The sequence below is a fragment of the Anopheles ziemanni genome, chromosome 2 (assembly GCF_943734765.1).
Source record: "Anopheles ziemanni chromosome 2, idAnoZiCoDA_A2_x.2, whole genome shotgun sequence".
NCBI classification, from domain to species: domain Eukaryota; kingdom Metazoa; phylum Arthropoda; class Insecta; order Diptera; family Culicidae; genus Anopheles; species Anopheles ziemanni.
The window spans coordinates 90,108,033-90,122,495 of record NC_080705.1 but is presented as its reverse complement, the minus strand read 5'-3'; the positions used below and the strand labels follow the sequence as shown (position 1 = coordinate 90,122,495).

The following is a 14,463-nucleotide window of genomic DNA, read 5'->3' as shown; positions in this document are numbered from 1 at the left end:
CACTTTACCGGTTCGGATGGAACAAGATGGAACTCGCTCTTCGTTTGAACCGGTCAAGTGACATTCGCCGAACGCGTCTCATGTTCGAGTAGAGGTCATTAGAACGGTTGTAGCGATATCTGAAGCGCTGAAACCGATGGTTTTCCGTTGCAGCAATCATTTCACTTTGAATTTCCGTAGCGTTCAGTTGTGCGTCCCTCCAGTCTCTGGTTAGTCTAGCGTGCGTACGACACTTTCGGCAAAATCATCTCAATCCATTCCGGGCACCGTAGAGAAAGGTGAAACATCCTTCGGATCCCAATAATAACTACCAACCTTCGGCCGTATCGCAGTGAGTTTCATTGTTTCTACGAAACCACGAGTAAAACGACGAGGTGAAGCCCTTTTTGCAGCATCCTACGACGGGGTAGCGAAAGTGTGGGCAAATTGCATCCGTTCAGTGTGCATCTTCAGCAGGCGGTGCAGTGTTCTCCGAGGTGTAGCGGAATTTCAGTACGATTCAATACAGGCAGTGCATTTGTGAATTGTGTTCGTGAATATTGTTGCCCGCAGTGTAGCGAAATAGTGTGGCATTTTGTGTACTGAATATTTTAGCAAATCAACAAAAAAAAAAAGCAATCGCCCAGCGGCCCAGTGATCATCCACAGCAAAATCCAGCCGCATCGTCTGTCTGTGCATCTGTATTGCTACGACCGGTGTCCATCTTAGTTTGATTGGCCATCTTGCAGGATAACGCATTTGGAAGAGGTAGGTAAAGACCATTTTTTCGGACGAACGCTCTACTTCGGTTGGCCCTCTGTTTCGCTTCCTTTTCCAGCTTGCCGGTCCAAACAGAAGAAATGTTTTCTGCAAATGTTGATTTCTAATAATGCCTAGGGCACTCAACCGTATTTCAAGTGTGTGCGGCAAAATGTCCCTCGGTTGGTATGCAATATGGACCCGAAATGCCGTGCTTCATCTCACTCAGAGGCAATGAGGGTATGATGCACGATAAAACGCAGTATCGATCGATCTTTCATCGAATTTCATCAAACGATCGAGCATATACGAAACTGGTGATTTAAACAATAAGAGACCTTCCCGGCATGATACGACAAAGAGCCTGGTCGTCCGGTGTCGCATAAAATGCTGCTGCCATTTAGCTGACGCTCGATCTCGCCGTCACAACTTTACTCATTTATCTCGGGCTTCGGACAATTAATGGACGCAGACTCCCGCTTCATTCCTTTGCACGCGTATTCTGCTCCTTCCATTTGCTTTGCGCCCACATTCTCAGGATACCACGGGAGGAGAGTACATCTTGAGGCCCGGACGAGACCGTTCTTTAACGTAAAGTCAGTGCGTTTTCATATCAATTCGGCTTTACTCTTCTCCGTCGTTCCGGGTGTGTGCCATGATGATGATGATGATGATGGTGATGGCGTCGGCTCAAATCGTATTCGACCGATCGTCCATCCAACGCAACTTTAACCCTTTCGCCTGTCAACCCCGCGCGAAGGAAGCCTGCGGGGCGGCGGCCTCTACGAAAGTTGCTGGCCACACATGGGTTGCTGGCATAGCATGTATTCCTCGCGGCCACCTTCCCTGTCCCTAGCCGTTCGTAACGGACGACGCGAACGAACAGGCGGATAGATGGAGAACTCGAAAAAGGGATCGAGAAGGAATGGTTTCTTGCGTTCTTTTTCGCTGTTCCGCGGGGTTCCTGTTGGGAAAGAAAGACAAAACTAAAAATCCATCCTTTGGACAGAGAAAGAGGGAGACGGTGGTAACCCTTCGATGGGCAGGAAATGTTATGTTTATGGCGTGTTGTTTTTTAATTGTTAGAAAATTTCCTAAACATCACCATCTAATGCCACCTACTGCAGTGGTATTGGTTTTTCCTCCCGGAAAGCGGGAATCGAATGCATTCAATTTCCCCTTTGTCCTTGTTGGCACCATTTTAACCCTTTAACTCTGGCGGCTTCGAACCCTTCGAAATCACCCACAAACGCAGTGCACGCGCTCAAAGCGTGTGTGTGTGTGTGTGTTGATTGCGTACACGCACGCCATCCTGAAGGGCGCACGGTTAACGGAAGGCTTTGGAAAAAGCAATTGGAAAACAGGCTACAAGCTCTCCTTTTCCAGCGAGAGAGTTTACCGTTGGTGAGTCATAATCGCTTGCGCCCATCCACGCACCCAGTGCTTTCCCTCCCCGTGGCCCACAACATTTGTCTTCAGTCATCTCTTACGGATTGTTTTCCCGACTTTTCCAGAAGATTCCTCTTTAAAAAGAGATTGCGGTGAGATTTCTTGTAGTGCACAATAATCACTAATTTCTATGTCGAAAAATATGCCTAATTTACATAAACCTATTTTTAATTTGTTCTCAAACTGCTTCAAAAAGCCTATCACCAAACACAAAAAAAAATGTGTATAGTTGAGGAAAAAACGTTTGCGATCTCATCTGCAAGTTTGTCGTTTTATCAGTAAAACGTAAGAGCGCTGGCATATTGCTGGGGTGTTTTTTAAAGTTTGTTTGTTTTTTGTACTCCCTCGATTTCGTTCCACCCGCTTGCCACAGTAAACAGGGCACAATAATCATCAGAACTGTGTTCGCAAACATTCACAAGAAAAAAAAAATCAACAATTTCGTTTCCAACCTTCTTTGTGTTTCAGTTCTGTCTGTCTGTGTGTGCAAAGTGCAGAATGCACCTGTGCTGGTCGATTTGCTCCCAATTTGCATCCATCCCCCGCCCCTCCCTTGACTTGACAGTGGTGCATTCTTATCAAACCACGAAGGAGAATTGTGCATCTTTGGTGCCGGCGGATTTTCTTCAGCAATTGCCTTCACTGACACACACCGTCAGGTGCCATTAGTTGTTGTTTGATTTAAGAAAACTGGTAAATGGGAACGGATGGATCATGCGCGCTGTTCAGCCCGGGTGGAGTTGGGTTGGTTGGATGATTTTTTTGGTGCATTATTTGCCTCTGCATTTGCACAAACAATGCGGTGAGGGCAAACGGTCGCGCTTATCGAAGGCAAACTGTGCCATTTTCGGTGTTGTTTTTCGAGCGATACAGTCAGCGGAAGTGAAAACAAGCGTTTCTGCGTAACATTATTTAACGTTTTATTCATAGACTTTTTCAATTTGAATAAAAGTAATAGTGAACAACAACACCAATTTGTATCAAGCGGAAGCTACTTTGATCGATGTTTATTAATTTCGCCTACTTCGATCGGTTGGTGTTTATTGAATTATCTTTCCGGAATACACAACTTAGTGTATTATACCCAGACGCTGGCTACCTTCTTCTTCTTCTTCTTCTTGACATTTGTTAGAACACAATTTTTCCCGTCTCTGGAATCCGGAAAACAAACAATTCTATTTCAAACCATTCAACTGCCGATGGTGATTTATTTGCAAAAACAAGTTGCGCGCGCTTGATCGTCTAATCAGAATGCGAGACCGCGGCTTCGGGCGGAAGACACACGGCACGGCGGAACTGCGTTTGTTGCCGCCGTTCGTGCCGGAAACCGTCAATCGAACAATCCGATCCGCGGGCCGCAAACGCGTTTTGACAGCCGGCCGCCGTACGATTGTGTGCACGCTGTCCAACTGCGTGCAATTAGGCCACCCGATGGCATTTGTTTGATTAGGCCACACAAATTGTTGTGACGATTAGGTTCAACAGTAGGTGAGATTCTCAACCGGAAGAAATTCCGGGCGTCCCTCCGTACGCAAAACGTTCTCGCTCATCACTTTCTTTCGCTCGAAAGAAACCCAACTTGGTGAAACCCAACACTTCCCCTAACCCCATCCGTCGTTGGTGTTCCAGCCTTTCCTCGGTGTGTTCCGCCGACACTTTCCCCACCGCGGAATAGATAACTTCCGGGCATTAGTTTTAATGTCTATACCGCTTTGTCCCGCGGTAGAATCCCTGTTGGGTTCTGCATGTGTGTGTATGTGCCCTGTTGGCTCCAATGGGTCCCCCCGGAACCCTCAAGCCGGTGGATCCCGTTCGCGTTTCGCCGATTCGCTTCTTTTATTATTTATTTCGCCATTTGTCTTACCTCCTCCCTCTGTTGGCGATGGTGCGATGTTATTCTTCACCCTTTCGTTTGCTCGTTTCGTTTCTTTATTTATTTAAAACTCTTATGTTCTATGCTTATGCTCTCTTCGCCTCCTCACCGCGAAGCAAACCGGGCGGTTTAAATGTGCGCACGGCAGTGGAAAGTTCCGTGCCCCGCGGTATATTTTTACTTGAGTACCGGATGCGAGAATGTGTTCGCCCCGTGTAGCTGCAGATGGTGGCGTCTTTGCACTGGCGACTACTACTCGTCCGGAATTTCGAATAAATGTGTTCGATGGCGCCCCCACAAAGCGTTGGGCTTTGTGTTCTCCTTGAATATTCCTTGGAGGATAAACTTTGAGCTCCAAGAAGCAAAATGAAGCTTCTCACTTGGCGGAGCATCTAGCTCTTAATTGGTCGATTTTTCCGACCACGATCATTCGAGCCCATGTTCGCATGACAATCACACTCGACACTTCCGCTCCGTCCTCTTTTTGTGCAGAAAAGGAGCTGGCACACGGAAAACATTCTATCAGATTTCTTTCCATGGTGTGTTAACTTCTGGATACCTTACGAGTTGCAAGTTTAAATCTCCCTTTGTTTGTCGGGTTTGTTGTAGACTCAACAGCTGGATTGAACCAAAAACCTGTAAGTCCTCAAATAATATTGACCTTCAGATTGAAATACTCAATACGAAAAAATAAAACTTATTAGATCCAAGATGGATATCACTGATTATTCCTTTTATGAATAAATTGTATTTTCGCCTGCTGCGATTTACTCTTAGTACACCATATGTTACACCTTGAGCTGCTCCGGAAGTGTATCTTCCAATACTCTCCATACAATATGTTAGGCTTGACTTGAAATGGCGTGCCCAACATCGAAGTGTGTTCCACGTTTCTAATTTTGGATCATGTACTGAGGGTTTTCCTGGAACCACAGGCACCATGTAATAAAACCCCCATGCAGAATCCTTACTGCACTACTGGATGCAAAATGCAGAAATTTGCTCATGCGTTTTCTTGTCATCCTGGTAGCATTTGTGTCCGCATAAATCATACGTGTGCGCTTGTGTTTGTGACGTGGTTGTCGTCGTTGTTGCAAGTGTATGATGATTGCTGATGTTTGTTTGGTAGTAAGTTGCAGGATGTTCCTCTCAACAGTTGGTGGAAGCCGGAGTGCGCATTTGTGTGGGAGTTTATTTCTATCCTGTCTCGTAGAGGATTATAGGGAGACCTTTTACTCGGTGGAGACAGAATCGAGGAAGTATATTTGTGCGGACGAAAGCTTCTTCCCGTACTTCGAGAGTAGAGGGATGGTTTCATATGGCAATTTAACCGAAATAACGTTGCCATATTGAAGGAAAATTATGTGCCGTGCTTTACACAGGGAATGTAAAGAAGGGAATCCTGACACACAGCGCTATACCATGGATACATAGTGCCTCGATGGTCAATTCCGGATCAATTACGCCCACGCCAATCACGGGAGTTGTTGTGTTCCCCCCGTCAATGTAGTTGTAGGCCAATGGCGCCAATCGAGCATCGGGAAATCGGGAATATCCTCCGATGGAGAGGACTTTGCTTCCATCTTCATGGCTTCACCCTGCCATATGGTCTGTCAGTAGCTAATGCAGTGGAGTGAAGTGAAGTGGAATGGGGTAGGACACACATCCTCATCCCGGTGCGAATTGCGATGCCGGTCCGCACTGCGGCTGCGCTGCGAATCGAGTCCGGCCCCGGGAAGCTGGATGCTGCTGGAGGTGGGTCTTTTTTTATCGCCCACACGGCCGTCCAACCCGTCTGTCCTGGCCTCGGAACACGCACTGGCCCCCCTATTTTCCGCGAACGATGACAGGCAACGGGAGGGCAAGGCAGTTCGCAACCACGTCCCACGCAAAACACGTTTCCATTACCGCAAGGACCACGTTCCACGCTGGTTCCTCTGCTGCGTGCGAACCTTGCATTTGCCCTTGAACGCCATGGCGGCGAGAGATTGATTGGGCAAAACGGACGAAACATGGTTTTGATAATTATTATCCACCGAGTGCTGGCCGGAAGCGCGGGGTGCGTGCCAGCATTAGCAAAATGGTAGCCATTATAATTTACATCGTTACGGTTACATGTGGCTGTGATTTTCCTTTGTTGCTTATAGCCCACTACAGGACAAGAAACCCAATCTCCTTGATCCAACTGGCATTCCCCAACTTTGGAAAATAAGCTAGCCTAATTTAAATTACAACTACATCGTATCTATTTTCATTCGGAAAATAGTATTTGCAGTAAATTATTAGTAAATTATGGGTTTGAAACAATTGTTTTTATGATATTCAGAACCTTAATTATCTTCCGAGTGTCATGTAATAAATTGACGCTTGGCAATCGCTGCTCGGAAAACTAATTGACGCGCAAATGAAAAGGGAACGCAATATTTAAAGGCATCGGTCAAACGTGTAACCCCCCTACAATCGGTGTGCATTGATGGCCTTTGGAAGATGTTTCTTCTGGTGTTCTGTGTCTTCAGTGTCCGTGGGACATCATCCTCTTCGAGCACTTCTTTGGATGTCAAAGAACTGGGTCACTTGTGTCATTAAAGTAGAAAAAAAAGCGGTTGATACATTCCCGCCCATTCGGGTTTCGTTTTCCTTCTTGTCGTTGTTTGGTGGTGTGGCAGAATCTCTTAAGACACAGAGAGAGGAGCACACGATATCCCCTTCGTGGAAAGGGGGGGAGTCAATGTATTGTCCACTTCTTTCGCACCCTTAAGTCGTCTGGGACGTGAATGTTGTCGGTTAGAAGGCTGGAGAAAGCATACAGGGCACGCTGTTGGAGGGGTTTCGGATGATTGAAATTAATATATCGTCCAGACGCACCAAACGGACGCATCTTGTATGATGATTTTGCTCGATTTTTGTTGTTTGGTGGAGTAATCCCGAAACAAGCGAAGCGTCTGTGTCCGTCCCGGGCAGCCGTTTTGAGCGCTTTTCTTTTTCCAGCCACAATTGCTGTGACCCTTTCTCCCTCTCCTGCTTCCGTCTAGGACTGCCGGGCTCTTTTCTCATTTTAATGACTGCCATAAATTGTATTATATTGCTTTTTATCATAAGTTGGCACACGGACTCTGGACCGGCGGGCGAATTGCTGGACATTGCTCGAAACCAAGCTCCCGCCATAGCAGAAGAGTGAAAGTAGTGCAGAAGAAGTGTTCAGTTCGCTCAAGTGCGTCGAGAATCGTCGCTTCTGTGGGCGAGACAGCTTCAAAATGGTTTATTGCGGCTGTAACCGGATTATGGTGACATATTCACACGTTGTGGAGGAATGCAACAGTTGCCTTCGAAAGAGTCTGTGCACTCCTTTCTGTGCAGATTGAACACTTCTTCTTTGTTTGCCTATTGCAGAGCCACCCAGAGTCCGCAGCGAGAGTGGGTGTCTGATAGATATTAAAAATAAACTTTAATTTTAAAACTTTACTTTGCTGTAAGATCGATGCTTACATTACTTCAATCGTTTGTAGAACTTGAACTCTTACATATCGGGTTTGATGGCCTAAAAATAAGATGAAGTTGCTTAAAGAAACATCGTCGAAATGATAGTGAATGGGCGCGAAAAAACAACCCATCCAAACGTGAATGGTGAAGGCGCGAAGGTACTTGTTGCATCCGTTTCACACTCCTCGAGAACTCCTTTCCCAGTGCATTCTGCGTAGCAAAGAAAACAAAAAACCATCGGAGAATGAAATTGAGCAAACAGCAACAGTGCACAGTGTTTGATGATGCGGTACAAATGATGCGTTTCCTGTTCACTTCCAGCAATGTGTGTTGGTACATCTTTTTTCGCACAGTCTTTCGTTACAGTGTACTTCTTTCATTTTTATTTTTTCATTCTTGAGGGGGTAATACTTTGTTGTTGTTTCTATTATTTTTTAGATGGCTAAAAGTCAAATAGTAGAATTGATTTTAGAAAGTTCATCGTTCTGATATTTTTTTGAAGTTACGCACATGCGTATGATAAAATATTAATGGTTTTTTTGGTGCGTAGTTGCACTTATTTTTTAGGCGACTTCAAATAATTAAATGTTTGTGGATAAATGTGTGTTGGAAAGATTTTGAACAGAATTGATCCGAAAAGCTGAGCTGCCCTGCACTTATCATAATCGTCTGCGTTTATTCCGTTAGCCGAAAGTCTTCCTTGCTCGCAAATGTACTTTAAATCAGTTATCGCTATTAGCTCTGCAAAGTGCAAGGTTGGTTCCGGCGAGAAAAGAGAAGGTGGAAAAGGGTACGGCACACGATTTTCCTACCTTCCGTTCCACAGCCTGCGATAATAGAGATCATCGAGCTGGGCACATGTCGAAGGATTAAGGAGTGAATATCCAGGGGAGAGGCGGGCGTGAGGTAATTGATGGTAAATCCCCCCACCTTCCAAGTGCCCCTTCCGTTCTTTCTTCGACCGCTCAGCAAGCAACAACCGGCAGTAGATCGATTAAAAAGATCCCCCCCCCCCCCCCCCGAACAAAAATAAAGAAATTTTGCAATAAAAGTCAGCAATTACCATCGCTTTTCGCTGTAAAACACATTTGTGTGCACATTGCAGCGCCGTGCCGCTGCCTACTACACCCTCATCTTGTCCCAGCTGCACATTTGTTTCCGTTGCATCCGCGCTACGAAGATCGCGATCACGAACCCCGAGGTTTCCCGCTGGAAGCCACGTTCCGAACCCGGTCGAGTAGAGAAATCCATTTCATGTTGTTTGTCCTTTGTTCAATCGCTTTCGCGCTCCGTTGTCTTTGTGTCGTTGCCGGGATTGGCGGTAAATGAGTGGACAGATTTAGTCGCTACAGAAGAAACACAACAGTGATGCCAAGTGCAGCTGTGGAGGAAATCTTCTAAGGAAGCAACTGACTCTTGCCAAAATCGTATGAGTACTTTTTTCATTTGCTCTTATGCTTTTTAGCGAGTGGTGTCAACTTGCTGATCTCAAATTTCGGTATCATATGGATGTAGAGCAGGGATGTCAAACATGCGGCCCGCGGGCCACATGCGGCCCGCAAGAACATTGGGTGCGGCCCGCGACCCCTTTGAAACAATACATCGAAAGTTTGGATCCTTGAGTATTGGCTTTCCTTTCAATAGCAAAATATTTAATGTAAATCGTTTCACGAACTGCGAATTGCAAGTGAACTGAACGATTGTCAATTTAAACAATTTCAATAAGAAAGTGATATGCAACTTTGATCCACATCACGCCGACATATAGCGGTTGACAACAGCAAAGGTTTTACGCAGATTTTTCTAGACAAGTGGAGAAATAGTGTTTATAGAAAACAAACGTAATGAACTACAAGACCATTCCAAACAAAATAACATATGTGGAGCAATAAGTTAGCTATTGTAATTATATACCTTTACTTTTCTAAAATCTTTGCCGAAATACACAATAGTGTTGAACTGCAACATATATTTCAATAAACTTGATTTGAATCCATTAAAATTTGGAAAACGATTGAGCGACAAACCCTCTCTTTTACTCAAAATTAGTAGATTTTATAAGAAGTAATTTAATTTGAAAAAATGTGAAAATGTAAAACATGATTGTCTGTTAAGATAAAACCACATTGATAAGAACATATTTTTATCAATCCAATCAATTATATGGTTTGGCCCGCGAACCTATTTTGGGAGGAAATGCGGCCCGCGAATCTATTTTGGGAGGAAATGCGGCCCGCGAGGAGAAACGAGTTTGACATCACTGATGTAGAGGATCGTTCAACTTAGTCTTTTATTACATGCTCGATTTGAAGGATTTTTCTACCCAACACCCGTACCTTATTGGCACTGATGCTTTATGGGAGTTAAGCGTTTGTTTGCAATCCAAGCGAGCGGGACATAAAATGCAAATAAATTATACAACTGTCAGAACAGGGAATGATACACCGAGCCCTCAAGTATGGTGCGGGAAAACGACGGGAGACGGTCTGGTAAACCGGGGGGAGTGGGGAGGTATAAATAAATTGGTCCTTAATGAATCATTCGTTTTCACCAAATGACGTTTAATGGATCGCTTGTTCAGAATGATTTAAGGACGTATAATGGTAGCATTCTTTGCGTCGGTGTCGTATCGATGCCAAATAGAAGAACTTGTTTGATTACTTGTACGATTGGTCTTTATTTAAATAGAAGTTTATTACCACAAGCGGCCTTTGCGTGGGTTTAAAAGTACTGCATTTTGCAGAAGCATCTTTACCGAAATCCCTAACAAAAAGTGAAGAAAAGAGCATGCAACAACAAAAGAAATCTCTCTACTATTTTTCGTACTGTTTACTGCCTTTCGCTCTGCTTTGCTTTTAGCTCTCACGCAGTGGAAACGATGTTGCGATTTGATAATTGCACGTTTGAGTTTTTCTTTCTTATAATGTGCAGATCTGTATGATCTCGCGCGCGCACCGAAACTGGAGAGCGAAAGAAGGAAGCAAAAGCGCAACCCGATGTGCCGTCGTGAAAATCCCACTAAATTTTAAAAGCGGAATCGGCGGCCAATATTGATATGTGAAAGTTTTTCCTTCTACCATCGCTCCGAGGCTCGCTCTCTTTTTTCTCTCTGTTTGTCTTATCGTTTCCGCGAGCTGACCTTTTCTTCGTAATCGGTCTTTAGCATCTTTTTCTGCGGTTTTTTACTTCTTTTTCAGTTGCCCTCCGATACTTTTTCCGTTAGCACTTTCCTTCGCTTCACTTCACTTTGACTATTCGCTTCCACCGACGAATGCTGTATTTTTGCACCATTTTTGCAATGTTTGCGTTCGGCTGGGACGTGGAATGGAAAGAAAAAGAAAATCGCTCCAAGTCGGCAAACTTTTCCCCTTGCTTGCAAACGTTACTGCTGGAAGTAATCCATCATCAGAAGAGGTGTACGGGAAAAAGCATGTTGTTTTGCTTTCGAACCGCCCGATTTGTTCGCTGTTCGTAGGCATCGTTGTTTTTTGGCAAATTTAAATTGCCTTCACCCATCATCTTTCCCATCACCGTACCGCGGGTTTGTTCGTATTCGTGAGCATTTAATAATTTTTCCTCGCCAAATTAGCAAAACCAGCGACTCGGTTTTTTTGGTTTTTGGTTTTGTTGAATTCGTCTTGATTTTGACAAGGTTTTTTCCGCGACCAAACTAACGGGTTAACCCGCGTTGGTTTTCCATGAATGTGCATGACTTTTGCTAGTTTTTTTTTTGTGTGTATTATATTTGATTTTATGCTCCCATGAGGTTTTTGTTTCTGTTTTAACCCCCCGATAATGCTGTTACCCTCCCCCCGCACCACACAAGGAGTTTGGCGAATGGGATGGTGGGATTAATTTTCAGTTTGATCATGGTGCGTTGGTTTTCAGGCTGACCTTCGTGTGTGTGTTAGCTTCCTTTCCTCCGCTCACTCTGCCCTACCGCACGCTAAACATAATTATAATGATAAAGCCGGGCGCGATGGCTGTTTTCGGGCAATGGGTTGGGTGTTGAGCCGTAATTTTACGATCGCCCTCTCGGATCGTGTGAGAATTCTTGTGTTTCCCCCCGCATCCCAGGGAAGCTGACCAGCAACAGGATGGGGTTTGTGGTTAGCGTGCTTCTTTTTCGTTTGGGTTTTTTTCCTCCCTGGTTTCCTCTCTCATACCTTAGGAAATTCAATTCGCCACCAGATTGACATAAACTAGGGAAAATTGTGCTGCGTGTCGCAACTCGGCACTCGAGGGATTCTTCTATTGTTTCTATCATCAAACTGATCAAATAAAGCTCACGCTGTCGTGTGGAAGTTCATGAGCAAACGGTGAAATAAATATCCCTGGGAAAATTTCATCTCAAATTTGTTTGCTTATCATTTTTGGGCGAAATTATCCGATGGTCAAATTTCTTCCTTCTGTGAAACTGAGAGTAGCCCTCTAAATAAATATGAAGTTTTGACTGCTCATGACTCATGAACTCTCTTCACCATGACGGAACAAATCAAGAGGAAAAAACCGTATGGAAACCCGTTTATAATGGCTTAATTATGTCGACCATATTTTATATCAATCATCATCCGTGTTCCTTCTGGCTTTCGAGCTCTGGTTGTGCGGTTTTTCGGACCCTTGTTTTTACATCATGTTTCGCCACCATCATCATCATCTAACCAGCCATCGTCACTGGTAGCATTGGTTCAACTTAAACTTTTTTCTTTGCTGATGAGAAGTGGATTGAAACGTTAGTTTTTTTTTCTTCTTTCAACTTAGCAATAAAAAAACCTCAAAATCGTCACCCCGATCGAAATTTGTTTGAACTCAACACTTGTTTTTAACACATACGCCAAATGTAATTGCATGCGATGAAATTCGCTCCCTTGGGCACTTGCTACAAACATTCGTTAATTGAAAAGCTCGTTAGCGAAAATTGTAAACGAGTTTTCCACCACCCCGCCCCCAACCCCAACCTTTAGTCTTTGTCAGGGGGGAATCCCTTCCAACGGCGGTCAGCTCTGGCAAACCTATTAGACCTTGTTTTTCTTTTCTGTTTCTGTTTTCCTATTACCGGTTTTCTTCTCCGCCAGCGTCGGATTTGATTTGGAGGAAAAATTGGAAATCTTTTGATTTGGCCTCTCCTGTTGTTTCAGCTGATAACTGTGAACCTGAATTTAGGGAAGATAATTTTGTTCGCTTAATTCCTCATCTTAATAAAACGGAACGCGTTTGAAGTTTAAAGGAGCAACCGTTTTCGCTTGGGCAATTTGCCAATGCTTTGTAATGCTTTTTGCTCTTGATATATTCACCTGATCCGTTACACCATCAGATTTCACTGACCTTATGGAAGATCAAAGGATTTCGTCTACGAGATGCGATCGGGGTTTAAAATAATGTGTGTGAAACAAAACCGAACCGACCTTGCGAACAGTCGCTTTGTACCGATAAAAGTTTTTGGGGGTTCGAAAACTTTTGATTGTATAAATTATTTTCCAAAGCCCGATGCGATGCGTGGTGTGCTGGCTGGTGGACCTTCCGCCGATGGTAGCCGGGTTCGTTTCTGTTTGTGTTTGACACCCTCCACCCTCAGTCCGTCCCATTTTCCTTCCGCCCCGTAGCCCGTTAGTTGTTTTTCGTTTTTCCACAGCCTTTTCCACCGTTTTGTTTTTTGCTCTCCTCCTCCTCCCCCATTGCCCTCATTTACTTACGATTGGACAGGTTTTCCTGCTCCAGCAGCGTTTACACGGGCGTCGTTACACTTGACGAACTGTCAGTTCAAGCGTGAAGAACGCACGTATCTGTGTGTGTGTGGGGGTGTGCAGTTGTGGAACGCTTTAGTTTTTGGTGGAAAACAAAAACACAAACCCCCGTTGTACACATCATGACGCTTATCGGCATTGACTTTGAAAACGAAAACAACGCTGAACGCGACCGTTGTTTGGAGCGAGGGAATGAATGGGTGGGGGTGGTGCCTTGGAGGCGGGTAGATGCTGTTACACCGCGCAGCTCATTTTCACCGAGTAGCACCACCACCACACACTGTTGCTCTGTCGATATCCATCAGCGCACTTTCGCATAACCTCACGCAAGGTGCTATCCTGTCTTTTTTCGTTGTGTTTCCCTTCGCTTGTCTCCGCTTTTCTCTCCGGTCAGGCATGCTGGAAAGCTGTCCATCAATTTCCAATACTTTGCCGACGGTTCAACTGGGATGCTGTCGTTGCTTTTCAGGATGTCCAAAATGGCTTCAGATGAAACTACCAAAGTGGTTTCAAGAGTCTCCAAAACATCATCCACCAATACCATTCGAGCTGGGGGTGACATTTTCAAGTGAAAATTGCTGCTACATCACATTGTTGTGCTCTGTTTGCCAGCGTATTCGTAAAATACGTCAAAGAGCGGTCATGTTATATTGAGATCGCCATCGGAAACGGTTTGGTTGATAGATGATAGGTTGATTTATCAATTAGGTCATGTTCTCGACATGCTCTGACAGGTACTTTAACACGTTTTGTTCAAAGCGGTTTATTTTTTTTCTCTTTTTTTACGAATGTTAGTCTAATTTATTTACATACTACTGATAAAAGCAATGCTTCAAGCGTAAATATAGTTTTCACGCGATAAATTGTTTGTTTGTAACTTTATTTATGTAACGAAATTATTCGTCTTCGTTTGTTTCGACTGTTCTGTCTTTCATTTTTTATGGGGGTATTTATTTGTTTTACTATTAGTACATTTTTAGTTGTTTTACTTTTAATTTAAGCGGTTTTTTTAAATTTTAAGTGATCCAAAACAGTAAACTCAATTGGACAAATCTTTCATCAAAAAGGCAGCGCATTGGCCGAAAACCACATATCCGAGGGTCGCGAACTTTGTCAACCTGGCATTATCGGCGGTTCCCCTGTCCCTAAAAGCAGAGTTCGATAATTGAATTCGTTTTA

General features: G+C 44.3%; 1 protein-coding gene across 1 annotated transcript in view; it reads left to right on the top strand.

Moving 5' to 3' along the window:
• Positions 1-633: 633 nt before the first annotated feature.
• The window catches only part of LOC131282637 (synaptic vesicle membrane protein VAT-1 homolog-like), a 55,786-nt gene continuing 41,956 nt past the window's right edge, over positions 634-14,463 (top strand). The window contains exon 1 of the mRNA XM_058312157.1: positions 634-747. The gene's annotated coding sequence lies outside the window, so the exon portion shown is untranslated. The remainder of the gene's footprint in view (positions 748-14,463) is intronic.